Source organism: Cervus elaphus, chromosome 12 (assembly GCF_910594005.1).
Source record: "Cervus elaphus chromosome 12, mCerEla1.1, whole genome shotgun sequence".
Lineage (NCBI taxonomy): Eukaryota > Metazoa > Chordata > Mammalia > Artiodactyla > Cervidae > Cervus > Cervus elaphus.
The window spans coordinates 14,366,171-14,372,371 of NC_057826.1; positions in this window are offsets into that span (position 1 = coordinate 14,366,171).

Genomic DNA, 6,201 nt, shown 5'->3' on the forward strand with positions numbered 1-6,201 from the left:
TGGAGAAGACTCTTGAGAGTCCCTTGGACTGCAAGGAGATCCAACCAGTCCATCTTAAAGGAAATCAGTCCTGAATATTCATTGGAAGGACTGATGCTGAAGCTGAAACTCCAATACTTTGGCCACCTGATGTGAAGAACTGACTCATTGGAAAAGACCCTGATGCTGGGAATGATTGAAGGCGAGAGGAGAAGGGGACGACAGAGGAGGAGATGGTTGGATGGCATCACCGACTCAATGGACATGAGTTTGCGTAAACTCCAGGAGTTGTTGATGGACAGAGAGGCCTGGCGTGCAGTGGTTCATGGGGTTGCAAAAAGTTAGACACGACTGAGCGACTGAACTGAAGGCAGTGTTTATTTTATTGCTGTAATTCACAGTGTTTCAGGTATACAGCAAAGTGATTCAGTTGTATGTATATTTATTTATATATATGATTCAGTTGCGTGCATCCAGTTCAGTTCAGTTCAGTTGCTCAGTGCATATATATATATATATTCTTTTTCAGATTCTTTCCCATGATAGGTTTTTACAAGATATTGGTCCCTGTGCTAAATAAACAGGAGGTCGTTCTTTATTTTACATATAGCAGTGCATATCTGTTCATCCCAGATTCCTCATTTATCCCTCTCTCTTCCTGCCCACTTCAGTAATTAGTTTGTTTTCTATATCTGTGAGTCTATTTGTTTTATAGATAAGTTGATTTGTATCATTTTTTTATTCCACGTATAAGTGATATCCTATGACATCTCTTTCTCTTTGACCTATTTCACTTAGTATGATAATCTCTGATGCATCCATGTTGCTATAAATGGCACCATTTCATTCTTTTCAATGGTTGAGCACTACTCCACGTACATATGTATCACATCTTCTTTATTCATTCATCTGTCAATGTACATTTAGATTGTTTCCAAGTCTTGGCTATTGTAAAACAGTGCTATTATGAACACTGCAGTACATGTATGTTTTTTAATTAGAGTTTTTGCCTTTCCCAGGTATGTGCTTAGGAGTGGAATTGCTGGATTGTGGGGTAACTCTATAGTTTTTAAAGGGACTTCCCTCCCATTTTCCATAGCTTCTACACCAATTTACATTCCCACCAACAGGGTGGGAGGGCTCCCCTTCCTCCACACCTTCTTTGGACTTAGACTTATCAAGAACTAGATATTCTCAGCCCTCAGTGGGACACTTGGTCTGAATGACCTCCCCAAACGGGCACCACAGAGGGCTGCGGGAGGCTCCTGAATTGTGACCCCAGAAGGCTAAGCCTCAGGAGAGCGGGCTTCTGGTCCGGATTATGTCCTAGATTCACTGAGTGCCCTTCCACCAGACACTGGGCTGTCTGGCAAACTTCTGCCTAGCGTTTTGTGCAGTGGTCAGTGGGGGAGAAGGCAGGAAGAGTGCTTAGGCGAAAAAAGCAGTGAAGACTAAGTATGACTTCAGAGCTGGAAAGACAGGGGAGGTGAAACGACATATGAATTAGATTTGATAGATTCCAAGCCAGCAGCGGCAGGAAAAGGGCTGTTCCTGCTTTTAATCAGACTGGTAAGGGCTGCTCCCCAGGTCCAGGTGGAAAGGGCCCTGGGAGACCCGAGGAGGGAGCCGAGCAGGCGGCCAGTAGAGCCAGCAGCGAGGTCCATCCACCTGGGAGCGCCTGTCAGCGGGGGCCAGGACTCCCTGGCAACGTGCTGGGTAATTGACAGAGAAAGGGGCAGGGGAAGGGGACAACTGCTAGCCGGAGAAAGGATTTAATTAGCAACGCTTTCAGGAAAGAAAATTAAATTACAGGAAACGGTGGTGTACTTCGAGGGAACATGAAACCCCTAAATCGATTCCTCAGACCCCTGCGCGGGCCAGGGCCGCAGTTCCACAGCCCGGGCCCACCCCATGGGTGCAGGACCGCGCGGGGCTGGGTGTTCCCCCAGCTGGGCTGCGCTTCCGCGTCGCGCTTGGGCATCCCTGGGGCACGCCGGGCCTCGCTGCTCGTGGCTCGGCTCCGCGGGAAGGGGGCGCCCGCACCCCGCAGGCCAAGGTGGCGCGCTGGAGAGGACCTGAGGGGGGCGATCCAAGCCTGGAGGGGCCGCCTGGGGTGTCTTCTCCTCCCCGGAGCCGCAAAGAGCTCCCAGGGGCAAAGGGGCGGGATCGAGGCCCAGACTCACGGTGCCAATAGTGGTCTGACTCATCTACTCGTCTGAAAAGTGGGGAGAACCAGCCTGATCTGGAGAAATCGGGGCAGAGAGTGCGAGGACAGGGCGGCCTCGTCCACACCCCGGCCCTTCCTCCGCGCATCACCTCCTGGGAGGTTCTTGGCTCCAAGACCTCTCGACCTCTCCTCCCTGCCGCCTCTGCAACCACCGGAGCCTGGTGTCCCTCTACCCCGCCCCACTGCACCTCCCCCCACAACCTTGCAGTATTTTTTTTTTTTTTTCCTCTTGTAACAATAGCAACCTTCCTTGAACTCAGGGTAGATCCGGGCCTTCTGGTGAGCACTCCGCCTAGGGGAAAAACATCACTGAATCATGACCACAGCCCAGATCAGCAGAAGAGGAAACTGGAGTTCAGAGAGGCCAAGGGTGTCGCCCAGGAACACACAGCTGTCAAGCGATGATGTTGACGTCATACCCCATTGGCCTCTGAGCACTTGATCTGCAGGGGAGCATGGTTTTTGCTCCTCAGTCCCTGATAACAGAGCTTCTCTCCTACTGGGCGCTCAATAAGGATTTGTTGAACAAACGGTGGGTGTTTCCTTGCTTGTCGGAGGGGTAACAGCAGAGAGGCTGTGAGGCTGACCTGAGACGGCGTGTGTAAACACCTGGCCCGTACATGGGCCCCGGGAGCGCCTGCTGGCGGTGCTTCTCCAACATGACAGGGTGCAGGAGTCACCTGGGAACCTGGTGACAATGCAGATTTGCAAGCAGCTGGGCCTACGATTCTTCTGCACTTCTAACAAGCTCCTGGAGATGGCCACGCTAGCGATCACGCTGCAGCCTGCAGGGCCAGTCCCTCTCCTTGGCCCCAAGCCCACAAGGGGGAGCCACTGCAGTAGTTCCCAGTTCAGTCTGCACGTCCGCTAAGGGGCCTTTATGACTGGCAGGGGTGGGGAAGGGAGGTCCTACCTCCCAGAGAATCTGACAGAACTGGTCTGGGGTGTGGCCTGGCCATCGGGATTTTAAGGCCTTCCTCTACGGCTCAGACTAAAGAATCTGCCTGCAGTGCAGGAGACCCAGGTTCGATCTGAGTCAGGAAGATCCCGGAGCAGGGAATGGCTACTCGCTCCAGTAGCCTGGAGAATTTCACAGACAGAGGAGTCCAGTGGGCTACAACCCATGGAGTCACAAAGAGTCAGACACGACTGAGCGACTAACACTTTCACTACGCAGCCCAGGCTAGACCCGCTGCCCTGGAGGGGGGCAGTAATGTGAGCAAGGGGGTCTGAAGTTCGCCCAGTACAGGTGTGGAGGACCAAATGTGCGGAGGCTGCAGGCTGAGTCACCAGCCAGGAAGCTGGGCCGGGTGTGAGATTACAAGGATCCTGGCTAGGGTGGGGCCTGCAATCAATACGGATTCCTCAATAGCTCCCCACCCCTTGGCGTTCCGCCCTAAAGAGGGGTGAGGCTGAGGACTAGCTGGCGGAGCCTGCTTGCCAAGTACTCTGCGAGGTGTGTGCTAAGGAGGGGAATCTGTTTTCAGGGCAGCAGAGTGTGGGAGGCCGGCAGGGAGCTGGGCTGATCGGCTGCTCACTGCCTCTTTAGTTCTATGTGACAGGCTGTGACCCTGGACATGCTGGCCCCATCCTCACCCCTCGAACTGCCTGCTTCACTTGCAGTAACGACTGTAGGACTAGTTTCTTGAGCCCCCCTTCCCCCACCCCCAACTCCACACCTATGGCACAGTAGCCTTTTGTTATGGCGCAGTCATCTAACAAACTTGGAAGTGAGGCCCAGGGAGGTTATGTAGCTCACCAGGATCACGCGGAAACCAGATCCAGGCCAAAGGCGCGTTTCCCTCTCACCACGATGCCTCCACCCAGGCTCTGAGCACGCGTGCAGCTTCTCAGTCGTGTCCGACTCTTTGTAACCCCGTGAACTGCAGCACACCAGGCTCCTCCGTCCATGGGATTATCCCACCTGGAATACTGGAGTGGCGTGCCGTGTCCTCTTCCAGGGGACCTTCCTGATCCAGGGATCGAACCCTCATCTCCTGCATCTCCAGCACCACTGAGCTACCTGGGAAGCCCCTCTCTTTCCTTTGGCTAAAATGCTGTTCCCCTTCTTGCAGCTGGTGCTGGGAAAGACTGAAGGCGGGAGGAGAAGGGGACGACAGAGGATGAGATGGTTGGATGGCATCACCAACTCGATGGATGTGAGTTTGAGCAAGCTCCGGGAGTTGGTGATGGACAGGGAGGCCTGGCATGCCGCAGTCCATGGGGTCGCAAAGAGTCAGACGAGACCAAGCGACTGAACTGAACTTCTTGCAGCTTATCCAAACTCCACCCGATGCCAAGCCTGGGCTCAAATCTCAGCTCGCCTTGCGTTCCTTTCGAGACCTTGGAGAGCTCCTGCAACTCTGGTCTGTAGCTGACCTGGGCAGCAGCCACACCACCTTGCCCTGCTGCTCTCTCCTGGCTCAGCTGTGAGGGCTCCAAGGTCAGGGACCACGTATGTCTTTCTGTGGGCCCTGGGCCTCAGGAAGCATTTGGTGCTGCCAGGACCGGGCCTTGGGCGAGGCAAGGAAGGTGCCTATGGTGCAAAATTTAAAGGAGGTGTTCAAGCTTGGGGTCATGTGAATGCTTCTGCTGGCACCAGCTTGGGCGGGGGATGCTGAGGAAAGCGGACACAGGTGCTGTTGTGGGTGAGCCTGAAAGTCTGAAGGTGCCACCAGACAGGATAATCCACTTTCTAGAACTCTCTCCTAGAGTGCTGGGTGTTGGGAGTGAAACTTATCAACTAATATACTGTGCCTCTATCAACAGTTCTGTTTTCAACTAGCAGTTTTAACATGAAGGACTCTTGCCCTAATCCAAGGATGCTAAAGCCAAAGATTATCAAAACATTAATTTCTGAAATAAAAGTAGAAGTGAGTGGGCCATATCACTTTGCCCAGGCTCACATGCCCAACTCTGGCTGTGTAAGACCTGGTGAGACACAACCCATTAAAGGGGTGACTGACTAACTGATGGTCTTTTCTACTCTCCCACTCCAACAGAAGCAGAGAGAATGCCTGTTTCACTCATGATTTCATACCCTACAGCTGGGTCAGCACCTGGGCCGTAAACGCATTGACAGCTTAATGTGTTTGTTACTCTGAAATGACAATAACCATGTCCTGGTCAGGTATGTGTCAGGAAACCAAAGCTTTCAGATTTTTAAAGGTCCCCAAAGTGGGACCCAGCTGGCTCCGTGGTAAAAAAAAATCTGCCTGTCAATGCAGGAGATGCAGGTTTGATCCCTGGGTCAGGAAGATCCCCTGAAGAAGGAAATGGCAACCCACTCCAGTATTCTTGCCTGGGAGAATTCCATGGACAATGGAACCCGGCAGGCTACAGTCCATGAGTCACAAGAGTCGGATACGACTTAGCAACTAAACAACAGCAAAAAGTGGGACCTCCCGTGGGGCTGGCCTGTGCTGTTGGCTGCCTGCTCACCTCTGAGTCTGTGGGTCCTGGAGCACTTTCTTCCCTTGATTAAAAAAATCAGTGTGGGAGACATTTACGCCCGGGTATAAGCTTTCCCACATTTCTCAATGCCCTGCTGCTAAGGGGGCCAGAAGGCCAGTCCTGCCACTGGACCCGACTTGACAGGCACAGCGGGCAACACCAGTAACTGACCAGTCAGGGGCTCAGAGTGTAACTGAGCCTGAAAACGCTTCAAGAACACAAGCAGCACACACTTCCAAACACACCCTAACTAGACAGGCAAGCATCACCTTGAGGCTTTAAAAAAACATCTTTGAAGCCACCTGGCCTGCTGACCATTGGTGAAAGCACCGCGTCTGACCCAGGCCTGGGGCTGCCTGTCAGCTATGGCTATCCTGGGCTGTTGGCTTGGGTGGTCTACTGCCCTTCCTCTGTGTGTCTTGCTTAAGTGAACCCTCACTTGCGCTTCCCGAGCAGCCCGATGACAGGCCAGGAGAAGCCCAGAAGCCTTGCTGGAGAACAGAGGGGAGTCAGAATGACTCATGCTCTGTGGGGACCACCTG